Source organism: Gossypium raimondii, chromosome 3 (genome assembly GCF_025698545.1).
Source record: "Gossypium raimondii isolate GPD5lz chromosome 3, ASM2569854v1, whole genome shotgun sequence".
Lineage (NCBI taxonomy): Eukaryota > Viridiplantae > Streptophyta > Magnoliopsida > Malvales > Malvaceae > Gossypium > Gossypium raimondii.
The window spans coordinates 46,601,604-46,618,407 of NC_068567.1; the positions used below are offsets into that span (position 1 = coordinate 46,601,604).

General features: G+C 32.6%; 1 long non-coding RNA gene across 1 annotated transcript; it reads right to left on the reverse strand.

The window, feature by feature from the left end:
• Positions 1-13,784: 13,784 nt before the first annotated feature.
• On the reverse strand, positions 13,785-16,164 carry LOC105794465 (uncharacterized). Its single transcript, XR_008194510.1, has 3 exons — positions 15,451-16,164; positions 14,920-15,001; positions 13,785-14,151 (listed from the first exon to the last, which is right to left on the reverse strand). It is a non-coding gene; the product is annotated as an uncharacterized LOC105794465 (long non-coding RNA).
• Positions 16,165-16,804: the final 640 nt, after the last annotated feature.

Below are 16,804 nucleotides of genomic sequence, written 5' to 3' on the forward strand. Positions count from 1 at the left end.
TTTTAACAATTTAATCCCTATTTCCAAAATTCATCAAATATCACTTAACAAAACATTTTTAATTTACAACAAAGATTAATAATCTATCAACTAATATCAAAACTCATTCAAAAAAATCCATTCCAAGTCCCTCAACCTTTTACAATTTTCTAAATTAACCCCCGGGCTAGCTAGATTAAGCTAAAACAAACTCAAAAACATAAAAATCATTAAAAACGAGACTGAATCGCATACCATGCAAGCATTTATGCTAGCAAAATCTTCAAGCCCTAAAGTGGCTATTTCTTTCTACAATTTTTGGTGGAGAAGGAGAATAGAGAAGATGAAACAAATTTGTTTTATTTAGTTAAGGCTTTAATTACTCAATTATGCATTTAACCTTTAAAAGTTATCAAAATTTCATTAAAACATATCCATGTACATCCGCTAACACTTAAATTGGTATATTTACCATCTTAGTACATTAACATTCCTTACCATAGCCATTTGAACCCTTTAGCACATAGAACTCAACTTTTACGCATTTTACAGATTTAGTCCTTTTCACCTAATTAACTAATTAAACATCAAAATTTCTTAACGAAATTTTAATACGGCTTTAATATAACCATGTAAAAATTAAATAAATAATAAAATAATAATTCACTCATCAAAATTGTGGTCTCAAAACCACTATTTTTGACATCATTGGAAACGGGCTATTATAATTTTGTGCACACACGGCCTAGGACACGAGTTGTCACACGGTCGTGTGAAGCAAACGAGCAAACCATACGGGCGTGTGCCCAGAGGGTGTTCAAAAATAGTATAGGTGCAGTTTTCACACGGGCAGACACATGGCCTACGATACGATCGTGTGAGGGTATTTCAATCGTTACACGGGTTGACACACGGCCTACGACATGACCGTATGATCCAAATCAGAGAGTTACACAGTCCATACACAAGTGCGTATGGGATAACAACACGGCCATGTTAAAGCCACACGGGCTGGGCTCTATCACACGGCCTGGACACACGACCCTGTGACCCCTGACAATAAAATTTTCAAATTCTTTCTAAATGTTCTGCTCTGTTCCGAATTGGTCCCTAAATGTCTGTAATTTATTTTTAGAGCTTCGAAAGCTCGATTTAAGGCTGAATTGAATGGTCTCTTTCATATTGAATATTACTTGTGATTATGTAATTGAATTGATTATTGAATATAAAATGTTATTAAATGTTCCAACTTAACGGATAACATCTTGTATCCTATTCCGGCAATGGAAATGGGATAAGGGTGTTGCATTTCCCTTGTGTACTTAGCTTGATTGATGAAGATTCCATCTTTCCTATGCTTGATTTGGAGTCCCAAAAAGAAGTTTAGTTCTCCCATCATGCTTACATCAAATTTACCTTGCATTAGCTTAGAAAATTCTTGACAAAGAAGATTATTAGTAAAACCAAAAATAATATCATCAACATATATTTGAAATACTAATAAGTCATTATATTTTATTTTAATAAAAATTATTGTGTCGACCTTCCCTTTACAAAAACCTTTTTCAATAAAAAAATTCTATAATCTTTCATATTAAGCTCTAGGAGCTTGTTTTAAACCATATAAGGCATTTGAATGTTTGAAAACATGGTTTGAGAATTTTTGAATCTTCAAAATCAGGTGGTTGTTCAACATACACTTTTTCGTTTATAACACCATTTAGAAAAGAACTTTTAACATCCATTTGATATAATTTAAAATCATTAAAACCTACAAAAGCTAAAAGCATTCTAATGGCTTCCATCCTAGCTATAGAAGCATAAGTCTCATCAGAATCTATTCATTCCTCTTGAATGTAACCTTAAGCAACAAGTCTAGCTTTGTTCCTTACTATGTTACCTCTCTTATCTAGCTTGTTCCTAAAAACCCATTTAGTACCTATAGTAGATTTATCACAAGATCTTTCAACTAGGGTCCATACTATACTTCTCTCAAATTGCTTTAACTCTTCTTGCCTAGCCAATATCTAATATTCATCATTTAATGTTTTTTTTTATATTTTTAGGCTCAATGCATGAGAAAAACGCAACATAATTACAAGTATTTGAGTTGTAAAAATTATGAATAATACCATTAGAGTTGCAAAATTATAAAACCAAGTTTTGAAATTCAATTCCTTAATCACTTCTAACATTATTGACAAAGTAATCTTTTTCATTTTGATTAGTTTTTGAAAATGTGATGAAGTTTTCTAAAGCTTTATCTTTAGTACTTAAGAAAAGAACCCAAGTAAATCTAGAATAATCATCTACAAGCACAAAAGCATATTATCCTAATTGGTCCAAAAAGATCAATGTGAATCAATTGTAGAACTCTACTTGTAGATACATCATTAATAGGTTTAAAAGAAGCTCTATTACGTTTGCCTTTAACTCATGCATCACAAACTTTATCTAAGTTCAAATCAATTTTTGGCAATCCTCTTACTAAGTCATATTTAGCCAATTTATACAATGTGTTCATACTAGCATGTCTTAATTTGCTATGCCACAATAAAGAAGTATTTTCATTTTTAATTGAAAAGAAAAGGTTTGAATCATGCAAGTCTTTTAGATGCACCATGTATGTATTTCCTATTCTATGACCAACAAGCATAATCTTATTAGACACAATGTCAATGAATTTACATCCATTAGACTCAAATATGACATTGAAACCTTTATCACAATGTCAATTGACCTTTGTACATAATTTATTTTTAGAGCTTCTAAAGCTCGATTTAAGGCCAAACTGAATGGACTCTTTCATATTGAATATTACTTATGATTGTGGAATTGAATTGATTACAGAATATAAATTGTTATTAACTGTTCCAACTTGACTGATAACATCTTGTATCTTATTCTGGAAACAGATACGGGATAATGGTTTTACATTTAGTGGTATCAGAGCTACGGTTTAGTCGCTTATTAGACTAAGTGTAATGTGTTTAAAACATAGAAAGTACACGTCATATAACCTGTGATAGTGTGATACAAATTGATTCGACCTAACACTATTTTCTTGTAGATTTTGAAAGATGCCATCAGATACTGAACGTGAAGAAACTAAAAAGGTGGATAGTAATGTTTCGACTACTAATACTAGTACGAGCCATAGTATATTGATCCTACCGATATTTGAAAATAAGGTTAAAGATATGTTTTTTAGACTAATGGGATAATGTTTTTTAGAGTTTATGCGGAATAATCTAGTGGCTCCACAACCACCGCCTCCTCTTTTACCACCTGTTGTACCACTTGTTGCACCTCCTGCGACACCACCTATTGTACCTCATATTGTACACCCTATGATGCCTCTACCTCCTTCAAAAATTGTATTGAATCGATGAGTCTCGACCAATAAAGTTAGAAAGTTTGGGGATGAAAAGTTTCAGGGAATATTTGAAGATGATCCTAAAAAGGCTAATTATTGGCTAGAAACCACTCAATGAGTTTTTAATGAAATGGCCTATTCTCCTGATGATTATCTCAAGTGTACTGTATCACTGTTAAGAGATGAAGCTTATAGTTGGTGGTTGACAATAACTACAGTGGTCTCAGAAAATGATATTCACTAGGATTTCTTCAAATCAGAATTTAAAAAGAAATACATCAGCAAGAGATATCTGGACACGAAAAAGAAAGAGTTTTTAGAACTTAAATAGGGAAATAAATCAGTGGCTAAGTACGAGAGGGAGTTTACACAACTCAACAAGTATGTTTGGGAGATTTATCGATAGAAGAAGAAATGTGTACCCCCTTTGAAGATGGTTTAAACAATAAAATTGAAATGATGATAGGTGGCACGAAAATACGACAGTTTGTTGTATTATATGATCGGGCCCAGAAGATATAGGAGATTCTTAATCAGAAGGACAGAGAGAAAGAAAGCCGCATGATTTTAATAAAAGAAACTTTCCTATAATGATATTTGCACCGCGAAGCAAGAGAAGAAGATAACCGTGTTACTGCATCATTAGAATTTTCAAGCAAAAGTAGACCAAGACAACCTGATTCAAAGTGTCAACATCGACCTGCTGATAGTGTGTCTACTATCCGTAATGTCCTGAGACCATTATGTGACTTTTGTGGTAAGCCTTATACTGGTGAATGCAGATATAAGGCGGGTGCATGTTTTAGGTGTGAAGCAACTGATCATTTCATAAGAAATTGTTTGAAACCACTGGGAGAAAAACATGATCAGAGTGTAAAACACCCATCTATGCCATAAAAAGGCCCTGGTCAGAGTAGTAATATAGCAATGAATCATACTGATGCTAGAGACACCACTGCAAGATTAGAGTTTATAGCACCTGCTTAGACCTATGTATATGGGCCAGAGAGAAGGCTACCACTCTTGATGTTTTTGCAGGTATATTTTATCTTTTTTATGTTATTGTATATGCTTTGGTTGATCCTAGATCAACCCATTCATGCATTTGCACTGCATTAGCCACTAATAAAAATTTACTAGTCGAATCAACTGAATTTGATATTCAAGTCACAAATCCACTAGGTCACAGTGTAATAGTTAATTTAATTTTTTGTAAATGTCCACTGAAAGTCCAGGGCTGTAAGTTTCCCACTGATCTGATGTTGTTACCTTTCTATGAGTTTGATATAATATTAGGTATGGACTGGCTATTGTTACATGATGTAGTGGTTAATTGTAGACAAAAATGAATAAATTTGAAATGCCTTACAAGTGAGTTAATTACAGTTGAATCAGACATATTAAACAGTGTTACTAGAGTCGTTTCGACGATTACCTCATGAAAAATGATTTATAGGGGTTGTAAAGCATTTCTAGCTTATATACTGGATACCCAGGATTCTAGGTCAAAGTTGGATGAAGTACCTGTTGTCAATGAATTTACAGACGTATTTCCTGGAGAACTACCAGGTTTGCCACCAGAACATGATGTTGAATTTGCTATTTGATTTGATACCTAGAACTGTACCAATATCAATTCCACCGTATAGAATGACACTGACTGAGTTGAAAGAACTTAAAGCACAGCTGCAAAAATTATTAGATAGAGGTTTCATCTATCTGAGTGTGTCTCCTTGGGGTGCACCAGTATTGTTTGTGAAAAAGAAAGATGGTACGTTGAGGTTGTGTATAGACTACCAACAATTGAATAAAGCGACGATGAAGAACAAATATCCATTACCCCGTATTGATGTCTTGTTTGATCAGATGAAGGGTGCAACTCTGTTTTCTAAAATAGATATCAGATCGGGATATTACCAGATACAGGTGAAAGATTGTGATGTGATGAAGATTGCATTCGAAACCTGATATGGTCATTATGAATTTTTAGTAATGCCATTCGGATTAACTAATGCCCCTGCTGCTTTTATGGATTGGATGAACCGTATTTTTCAACCTTAGATGGATAGGTTTGTGGTTGTATTTATAGATGATATATTGATTTACTCCAAGCCAGAATCCGAACATGCTCAACATTTGACGACTGTACTACAGATTTTGCACGAGCAATAGTTGTATGCAAAATTCAGCAAGTGCGAATTTTGGCTTAGGGAAGTTGGATTTCTGGGACATGTAATTTTTGCGGAGGGGATACGTGTTGAATCGAGTAAGATGTCGGCTATTACCAACTAGAAAGCATCGAAAAATGTTTGAGAGGTATGAAGTTTTCTGGGATTAGCAATGTTGAAACCACTTTTTTGGGAAAAAATTGTTGTCGACTTAAAAAGCAAAAATTGGAGTCGCCACCGATCCTTTATTGAGGTGTGATCGGCTCACCTTGAAAATGATTTTGGTCTATGAAATTTGAGAAAACAGGTTTGGGAGTCGGTTACGCACGAGGAAGGGTTAGCACCCTCGTAACGCCCAAAACTGGTACCGAATCAATTGTTTAATGTCTTAATATCGAAAATTTGAAAAGATTTTAAAATGCAATCCTTTGAAAAGAAAATTTGAATAAAATGGATTGGATGATGAGACTCACTTATTTCAAAGAAATAAATTGTCACACTCAGTAAGTTAGAGTGCAACATTTTAAATCCTCAAAATTAAGTTTATCTTTTGACTTTTAAAACCTATGCATTTGAGAAGGATATCTGATTATTTGGGTCAAATGAAGAAATCAAAACCCAGTAAGTTAGGGTTCGATTTCACAAAATTCCTAAATATCGAATATTGCCTTTATTTTTATTCATTATTTAGAAAAATCCTCGTTTCGAGAAAACAACGTGTCATATTCAATGCGTTAGGACATAACATATCGAATTCCTGAGAATGAGCTTTTTATTTATGTTTTAAAAAGGATACTCGATTTCTTAGATACAACGAGGAAGATTGGAATCCAGTAAGTTAGGACACAATCTTTTCGAGGATCCCAAATTTCGAGTGCCGTGTGATTTTGAAATCTTTCTGAATAAAAATACTTTTGATATTTAAATGATATGAAACATAACCTTTTAAGCGAATAAAATGCGATAGAATGATAATGTACAACGCAAAATGGTGATTCGTAAATTAAAAAGTACACCAATGAACAATAAGCAATTAATGAACAAATACAAACAAGCATAACAATAATAATTTCATACATTATGTAAATATCAACATTAGCTAATAAGAGGAAACTAATTAAAATCAAGCAAAAATAACACTAATGAAATATACAAATTTAAACATAATTTAAGAAATAAATATAATATATATGAATTAAAAAGTTAAAATAAATTTGAATAAATTAACAATATTGACATAAGTTGAAGTAAAATATCTATATAATAATGTGAAATTAAGAATAGATTATGTATGCATGTATAATGAAAATAATTTAATATGAAATATGTATACATATAATAGTATTATATAATAGCATAATATAAAAAGGTATATTCACAAATCTAAAAATATGTAATGAGTGAATTTAGAGAGAATACATTATAGAATAAAATAACAAATTATAAAATTATAATAATAATATAAATAAAGCTCAAAATGGTGATATATAATAAGATAATGTACAAAAATATAAGTGAAAATATGATCGAATGTACCAATAATAATAAAATAATTAATAAATTAATAAAAACAAATGTAAAAAAAAGGGATTATATCATAATTAAACCTAAATTAACAAGGAAATAATAGAATTAAAATAAAGGGGAGGACTATACTGCAATGCGCGAATTACATGGGGGCCGATTGGGAAATATCCTGCTTTCCCAAAATGCAGCACTGCGAACGGACTAAAATGACGCAAAAATAAAATACCCAGCAGAATCTAAAAGAAATAAGAAACTCGATTTTGATGCGCTATAAAAAGCGAGGGACCAAGCGAGAAAATAACCCACTAGAGGCCAAAACGCGCGAAACTGGTTTGGTTCAGGTCGGGTTGGACGCGCAAGTATGGGTTTTATGTCCAATATGACACCGTTTTGGGGCCACTAAGAAAGACCTCAAACAGCGTCGTTTCTGACTAAATATAAAGCCAAAAAGAAACCCTAAACTAAACAGTTTTCAACCATTTTGGATGCCATAGCCGCAAGGCTCAGAGACGAGACCTCTCACCTTTCGCCAGACTCCGATTATGGCAGAGTTAGCGAAGGCACGGCCACCAGGTAAGTCTCTCAACCTTGACTCCTCCCTTGTACTTTTTTGTATACACGGATAATAATAAAGAAAAAAAAGCAGAAAAAGAAAAAACGTAGACAGAAAAAGAAGGAAAGAACACCTTCAAAACTCAGTCTATTGCTTTTTTTGATTCTTTTTGTGTATTGATAAAAAATTACAAAAGTCTCTCTGATCGTTTTTATAGCCGAATATAAAAAAATGCCCATAAAAATACAATTTTTTCTGTTCTTGTTGCGTTGTTTTCATTCTATTTGTAGGCATGGCGTACAGAGGTCGACGTGGAGATACGGAGAACCCTAGTGGCTGCGGCGCTAGAGGCTCGCCATTGCTGCTAGGCTTTGTGGTTGAGTTGGGCTGCGTTAGGCTATGATAGTTGGGCTAAATGTAGTTTAGGTATCATTTTGGGTATTTTTTGTTCGGGCCACTTGAGCACATTGTAATTTAAAATTTGGTTTTCTTTTTTTTATTTGGTTTATTTCACTAACGAGCCGGGCAAATTGGGCCTATTACAAGCAGGATAGTATCAACGTTTTGTTAAAAAATCCTCTATAATAGCCTTATTGATGACCATGTTACTACAGAAGAATATTTAGTTTGTTTGGTTAGATGATTGTCAGCAGAGTTTTGACCGAATGAAAAAAATATTGGCAAAAGCTCTGGTACTGACATTACCTGAATTTGGGAATGAATTTGTTGTTTACAGTGACGCGTCACTTAGTGGATTGGGATACGTGTTGAAGCAAACTAGAAAGGTAATTGCATATTCTTCTCGATAATTAAAGCATTATTAAAGAAACTACCGGACACACGACTTGGAGTTAGCTGCTATTGTTTTTGCCTTGAAGATTTGGCGTCACTACCTTTACAGTGAAAAGTTCCATATCTTTACAGATCATAAAAGTCTGAAGTATTTAATGACTAAAAAAGATCTGATCTGAGACAGTGATGGTGGTTAGAGTTACTGAAAGACTATGATCTTGTGATTGATTATCACCTCGGGAAAGCTAATGTGACTGCAGATGCTTTAAGTCAAAAATCAGTATTCACTTTGAGAGTTATGAATGTACATTTAGCTTTGGAAAGTGATTGTTCTGTTGTAGCTGAACTCGAGACTAGATCGTTATTTCTTCAGTGGATGTGAGATTTGCAGATTGAAGATCCAAAGTTGGCAGCTAAATAAGAACATATCTAGAGTGATTTGACTACGGGATTCACCGTTGAATGTAATGGTATGATGTATTTCCGTAACAGACTATGCTTACTGAATAATCCAAGGTTAAAATGGGACATTTTATCAAAGGCTCATAATAGTACATACTCCATCCATCCGATTAGTACTAAGATGTATAACGACCTAAACAGAATGTACTAGTGGTCAGAGATGAAATGTGAGATTTCTAAATTCGTGACTAGATGTTTGATTTGCCAACATGTAAAAGCTGAACACTAGGTGCCATTAGGATTACTACAACCTATTAATATTCCTGAATGGAAATGAGAACGAATTACAATGGATTTTGTATCTGGACTACTTATGACTTTGAGAAAAAAAGACTCAATCTAGGTTATTATGGACAAATTGACTAAATCAGCTCATTTCATTCCAGTCAACTAATTATTTGCTTGAGAAGTTAGCAGAATTATACGTATCAGATATTGTCAGATTGCACGGAGTACCTTTATCTATTATCCCTGATAGAGATCCGAGATTTACCTCAAGATTTTGGGGTAAACTCCATGAGGCTTTGGGTACTAAACTTAATTTCATTACAGCATATCATCCACAGATTGATGGGCAATCAGAACAAGTAATTCAGATTTTGGAGGATATGTTACGATATTGTATTCTTGAGTTTGAAGTAGTTGGGAAAGATGTTTACCACTGGTGGAATTTTCATATAATAACAGCTATCAATCTAGCATTAAAATGACATCGTTCAATGCTTTATACGGAAGAAAATATAGAACGCCACTGTACTGGTCAGAGTTGAATGAATCTAAGCTCGTTGGTACTGTCTTGATACAAGAAACAAAGGATAAGGTACAAATAATCCGTGATTGCTTAAAAGCAGTGTCTAATTGTCAAAATTCATATGCAGATCTAAAAAGCAAGGACATAGAGCTTATCGTTGGAGATCGAGTATTCCTGAAAATGTCCCATTAGAAGAAAATATTATGATTTGGAAGAAAGAGAAAATTCAGTCCGAGATTCATTAGTTCGTATAAGATTACAGAGATTGTTAGCCTTGTAGCTTACAGGTTATCTTTGCCCACGGAGCTTGATAAGATTCATATTCTCTTTCATGTTTCGATGTTGAGACAGTACATGTAACAACTCAATTTTCAGTGGTGTCAAAAATAGTGGTTTCATGACCATAATTTCAATGTAGTAATTCGTAAATATTATTTAATTAATATATTTATGAGATATTTAGGGTCATATTAAATTTTGTTTGAGGAATTTTGTCGTTTAGATAGTTTAATGAGTAAGAAGGACTGAATCGTAAAAATTGCAAAAGTTAAGTAGTTAAATTAAAGGGGGTAAATGGATAATATAGCCCATGGGAATTTAGTTATTGGAACTAGATGATGAAATGTATAATTGGATGGCTTAATTAGGCTTAAACATGGATTAAGTAAAGCTTAATTAAGAAAGAAAAATTACAAAATAACCATAGTATATATATTAAATTAAACTAAAGAAAGATGAGATTTTGTTTTCATGCTCACCATATCCTTCACGGCACAACAAAGGAAACTAGGGTTTTCATGGTTTTTAAATTGAAGCCTTAATTAATAAGTGTTTTTATGCTCATTTTTAGTAATTTTTATATTTCTTAACTCATATTAGCTTAATCTAGCTATTTCGAGGACTAATTTGTGAAACTGTTAAATTTTATAAATGGTTCCATTGATGAGTTGAGTTATTTCTTGAAGTTATGATGGAATATGAAACTTTATTGTTTGGGTGGACTATTTTGTAAAGTGATTTTTAGTGATTTTAACGTTTAAGGACTGAATTGATAAAATTATTTTTATTTAGTGTGAAATAAGAGTAGATAAGGACTATTAGAAGACCATTGAATGTTTAGTTGAAATTGGGTTTAAAGAAAAATGGTTAATTTACATGATTAGAGCTTAAGGACTAGATTGACTAAAGGTGAAAAGTTGTGGGAAAATGTGTAAATTGTCAAAAAGGACTTAATTGCAATAAGAAATTTATTTTTACTGTTTAATTAGTTAATTGAATAAAACTATTTTGTTAGATCGAGAACGTGAGGACGATCGCGAGAAAGGAAAAATTACGGAGTAGTCCCTGTACTTTGGAAAATTCCTCAAATTAGTCCGGTAAGTCGTATACTTACTCAAACCACTGATGATTTTTATATTCTTTGTAAATATAGTCCTATTAAATCTTATATCCAATATTTATGGTATCTTGGAATGAAAATGAAATACTGAATATATTGAATCGCTGCTTAAACGAGCAACCCTATTGAAATATAATGTATGCTACTCAAAGGAGTAAAAGCTCATTGATTAACTGAGTGTTACTTAACTGAGCATTATCTACTGATATACTGAATAAAGCTAAATTGAGAGTTGTTTACTGATACGCTGGGTAAGGTCAACCGAGTATTATCTATTGAATATACTGAACTATTGTACTGATTGCTAAACGGTGATCAAGGTTGCATACTGTATAAATCTCTATATATGGTTGTTCTAAATCGATTTCTATGACTGATTGGAAAGGTTTCTCATTTACAAAACGAACTTACTAAGCTATATCCAAGTTTACCTGTATTTGGTTCATTTTGTAGATTACGTTTTGAAGGCTTAAAGGATCGGATCAACACCAAAGATCACACTATTCAAGAGATCCTTGGTAGATTTTGTTTTAGTTGGTATATATGGCATGTACTAGGATTTCTTTTGTATGTTTGATATTAAATCCTAGTGGAGTAAGTATACTTAAGTTGTGCTATTTGATGGTAACAAACGAAGCATGTTTGTATACCTTAAGTTAAGTATTAATCTTGAATGAGATAATATTAACATTAGATGTGGATATGGGATGAAGTGAATTAAGGTTTGTTGATTAATAACTATACTGTGTACATGTGATCTTGAAGTTGAAATGTCATGAAACATTATGTGGTGGTCAATGAGGGCACATTGGTTTGATATATATGTTGAATTTATTGGCATGTTTGAGTGTGTTTAGAGATGGTTTTTGACCTATGAAATTGTGTAAGTGAATGTATTTAGGTACCCAAGAGAAAAGGTGAAATTTGAGCAAGGAATTGGTCATTTTTTGTGTACACAGAGCCGTTTGAAGCACACGGGCAACCCGCACGAGTGTGTGCCCAGAGCGTGTTTAAAACAATATAGGTTCAGTTTTCACATGAGCAGACACACGGCCTGCGACACGGCCGTGTGAGGGTATTTCAATTGTTACACCGGCTAACAGACGGCCTACGACACGGCCGTGTGATCCAAATAAAAAAGTTACACGGTCCATCCACACGGGTGTGTGGGATAGCCACACGGTTATGTTAGAGCCACACGGGCTGGGCTCTGTCACACGGCCTGGACACACAACCGTGTGACCCCTGACTTGAAAATTTTCAATTTCTTCCTAAATGTTCTGATTTGTTCCAAATCGGTCCCTAAATGTTTGTAACTTATTTTTAGAGTTTCAAAAGCTCGATTTCAGGCCCAAACTGAATGGTCTCTTTCATATTGAATATTATTTTTGATTATGAAATTGAATTAAATATTGAATATAAATTGTTATTAATTATTCCAACTTGATTGGTAATATCTTGTATCCTATTCCAACAACAGAAACGGGATAAGGATGTTACAGTACAATTCAGATCCTTTACATATAATCACACCTTATGAGAGTTAAATACAATAAGAGCACGTTTGGTTCGCTGTAATGGAATAGAGCTGTAATAGTAACTCAATTGTTTGGTTGAATGGAATGGAATAGAACTGTAATGGTATTCTTGTGTTTGGTTGAATGGAATGATGTTGTAATAGCATAAGGAAAAAAAACTAAAATGACTAGAATACCCTTAGCAGAATTTTTTTAGGTAAATGATTATCGTTATTATTATTAAATTTTAATAAGATTGTTAATATAAATAATAAATAATTTAATTATATTTTAACATAATTATTACTGAATATAATTTAATAAAAATATATTATAAACTCATGAGACTAATTTTTATGCCCAATAAAGAGTATTTATTTTAAATGTTTAATTTAGCCTCCGATTTTAATATTCAATTTGATTCTCGAGTCGATTTTATTAGGGAGAGTATTCAATTTACCCAGTTTGGTTTAATCAATTTTTATTAAACTTAAATCAACCATAATTTACAAAATTGACCGAATCAAATTAAAAGTTAAAGAACCAATTAGCTCAATCAGTTAACCAACTTTAATTATTAAATTTGGTTATTAGAATTGAATAATATATATTTTATATATTATAAATTATTAAAATTTTAATTAAATCATTCTTTGCGGGTTAGTTTGAAATTTTATATATTATATATGTAAAAATTCAAGTTAGCTTAATATCTTGATCATATCGATTTAAATTATCGTTTATATTAATATATATTTAAGGGTTGGAAGCATTTTACATAAAACAAATAATTAAAATATCTTTTTCTTTAAAAATTGAATGTAACATGAAATTTAATAATTGGATCATAAAAAAGTTATAACATTGTATAAGTAGATCCTTTCTTCAAGGATGTCCATTTGGTTTGTTCATTTTTTTTAATAAAAAATCAAAAAATATGAGCCGTTTATATTATTAAAATTGAACTTTCTTTTATTCGGTTAGGTTAATTTTTATTAAAAGATATCGGACCACCATCGGTAAGTGACCGCGCTTCATTTTGATGACGTCCGTGTTCTCAGTTCAGAATAGTGAGCAGGTCGACTAAAGGAGTGTGCATCTAAAGCAATGTAGTTAGTACCGTATGAGCTGATGTATCATTTTTGTTTCGATACTGATATGTAACACTTAGAAATGAAACAACCCTTATAAACTTTAGATTACCTCAACACATCAAATAATTCAAAGACCATGATATTTTAAGACTAATATAAGAGACAATTGTTGCCAGAAAAGACTGAACAGAGGAATTATTATTACTTCATCGGACTACAAGATAATTCACATAAACCAAGAAATAAAATTTGGATGGAATCCTTAACATAGATGAATAAACAAACATATGAAACTGAGTTCTTAATCATATTGTAGAAGGAAACTACTTAGCTCTAGATGCCAAGCTTGTGGTGCTTGTTTCAGGTCATAGATGATCTTGTGCAGTTTCAAAGAACCAATTCGTAGATACCATAAGGACAGAAGCCTTATTACAACATAAAGATGCTAGGTTGTACCAAACAGACAGATCAATTTTCTTGGGGTGCCTCGAATCTTGTTGGAGTACCTGAAATCATTATGCCTTTGTCTTTGTCTTTGATCAAGGCAAATTGGTAACCGGTATCAAATTGCTAGTAGGTTAAACTTTACACAATAGACAAACACTTAATACTTTATGGCTTTGTCATTGATCAAGATCAAGATCAACTGCATTTGTTAGATTGGGCTGGGAGTAACTGCTATTCAGTCTGCAACCACAATCCTCATTCAATATAATGAATTTTTATATAGAATGAAGCTGATATTTGACCACATTACACTAAAATAGATTTAACATGAATTGGAATTTGTTCCTTTTTATCTTTGTGATTTCATTATTGATCCAATTGTCAGCACACAAGATCTGCAATGCTTGTGCCATGAAAGAGTTATATTAATTATCGCAATGTTAAAACCACAAATTGAGGGGAAAAGACTAGGAGAAGGCTCCCCTTAAGTTAAATTCACTAAACTTGCATTTTTTTTGGGGGAATATAAAGTAAACGCAATTTTTGTTTCCATTACTGAACAAAGGACTAATGTTGCAGCTATATATCTTTTTTTTATGTTGTATGATTGTCTAAATTTTTACTCCGTTATCAGACACATGCAGAAGAAAGAAATTGAATCTAGATTATCAGAACAATTGGCATCCAGAAACTAACACAGCAACACTAGCATTGAAATTTAGTTCAAGCAATGAAATAACAGCTGTAAAGAAAAGCACTCCTACAGACGACAGTGAAACCATAGTACAAGTAAAGTATAAAGCATTCCAATTTCACTGTTCAAAAATGAAGAAAAAGGGTATCAATGTTTATACCTTTATAGCTCGCCAATGATCTAAACATTCCCGATGTACATATTTTGATTTTCCTTTGCACTTGCAAGGAGCAATAAAATCTCTACCTCAGGAAAACAATTGCATATTGAACTAGTTATTAGCACAAGTTCCTTCAAACAACACCCTTAGTAACAAAAATTAAGTTTTCTTTTTTTCATAATTATTAAACATTATTGTGTAGGATGACCAAAAAAATTTACTGCGAAGGAATTATTTAAAATAAAAAAAAGGGAATTGAAAATAATTAAATTGCTATTTTTATCTTCTCTAAATTTGTTTAATAATCCAATCAGTTCAGTCGCCAAACGAAAAAATTGAATCCGTTATACTAGAGTGATGTACGTAGTTGAATTTTGAAGGAAAAAACAAACCAAATTTTTTTCGAGAGGAAGGCTTAAAATATGCAAAGTGATCGTGATTCATAGCACAATCGATGAAACCAATTTTTTAAAATTTCTTTAAAAAAAGGAAGTTAAATTTGAAGAAATAGGGTTTAAAAGTAGAACATACCGTCAGTTTTGAGGCAAATTCGACACTGAATTTGATCGGCTGGACCGGCTTCGAGATCGATCTGGCTGGGCTGGTGATCGGTGGGGGAGCCATGAGAGGCAATTCCTCCGATTGATCGCTCATTTTCGATTAACAAATAAACAAAGGAAATAGTCGTTTTCGATAATAATAATTAATTAAGACTGAGTCTTAAAACCTAGAAATTTATAGAGAGAAAAAGGAGCAATCTCGAATTTCTCTCCTCTGATTCTTGAAGCTAATACTGATGTCTTTTTTATGGTTCTTCCAGCGGAATTTCAACATCAGTAATGAAGGAAAAAAGGGGAATAAGATGAAGGGGTTAACAAGGAAATCAAACAAGAAAATCAAACATGCAATACAAACAGTAAAATCAAAACCCAATGGAAACATAAGAAAAGAATCAATATCGCAGATTTGAGCAAAAGAAAACGAACGAGAAGAAGAAGAAGCGAACAAAAATAAATTTTAACAAACGAATGAGAATAAATGAATCACAGATAAAAAAAAGAAGCAGAAATCGATGAAAGGGAAAGGGAAATTACCTCTGGAAGGGAACGGAAGCTTGATGAGGGCAGTGATTGGAATAGGAAATAGGAAACAAGGGCGGAATCCCTAATCGTCGAATCACAAGCGGAATGGCTATTACAGGCAATGGATGTAATAGCCCCGTAACCGAATCGAGCCGTAATAGCAACACGGGCAACCAAACGCCCGTTTGGTGGTGGACCTACAGAATAGGGGGAATGCATGCCTATTCCCCGAACCAAACGCCCCCTAAGAATTATCATATTCTGAAGAACCGATCAGAGTTTTAGCATGCGAAGTAAAAGAAATTTGAAACAAAAAAGTACCATTAGTGAAGATCTTATGGAATCGACATGGAGTTGAATAAGCTACATGGGAAACAGAGGAATCAATTAAATCACAATACTCGAATCTATTCACTGGTAAGAAATTTCAGGGACGAAATTCCCTAAGGGGGGAGTTGTAATAGCCTGATTTTTAGTGGTGTCAGAAACAATAGTTTCGAGACCATAATTTCGACGTAATACTTCGTGAATATTATTCAATTAATATTTGCAAGAACTATAAAGTTGTATTAAATTTTGGTTAGGAAATTTTATCGTTTAAATAGTTTAATAAGTAAAAATGACTGAATCGTAAAAGCTACAAAAGTTGAGTAGTTAAATTAAAGGGGCTAAAGGGGTAATATAACCCATAGGAATTTAGTTATGAAATTGAATGATGATTTGCATAAGTGGATGGCTTAATTAGGCTTAGACATAGATTAATTAAAGTTAATTAAAAAAGTTGTCAAAATTACAAAAATACC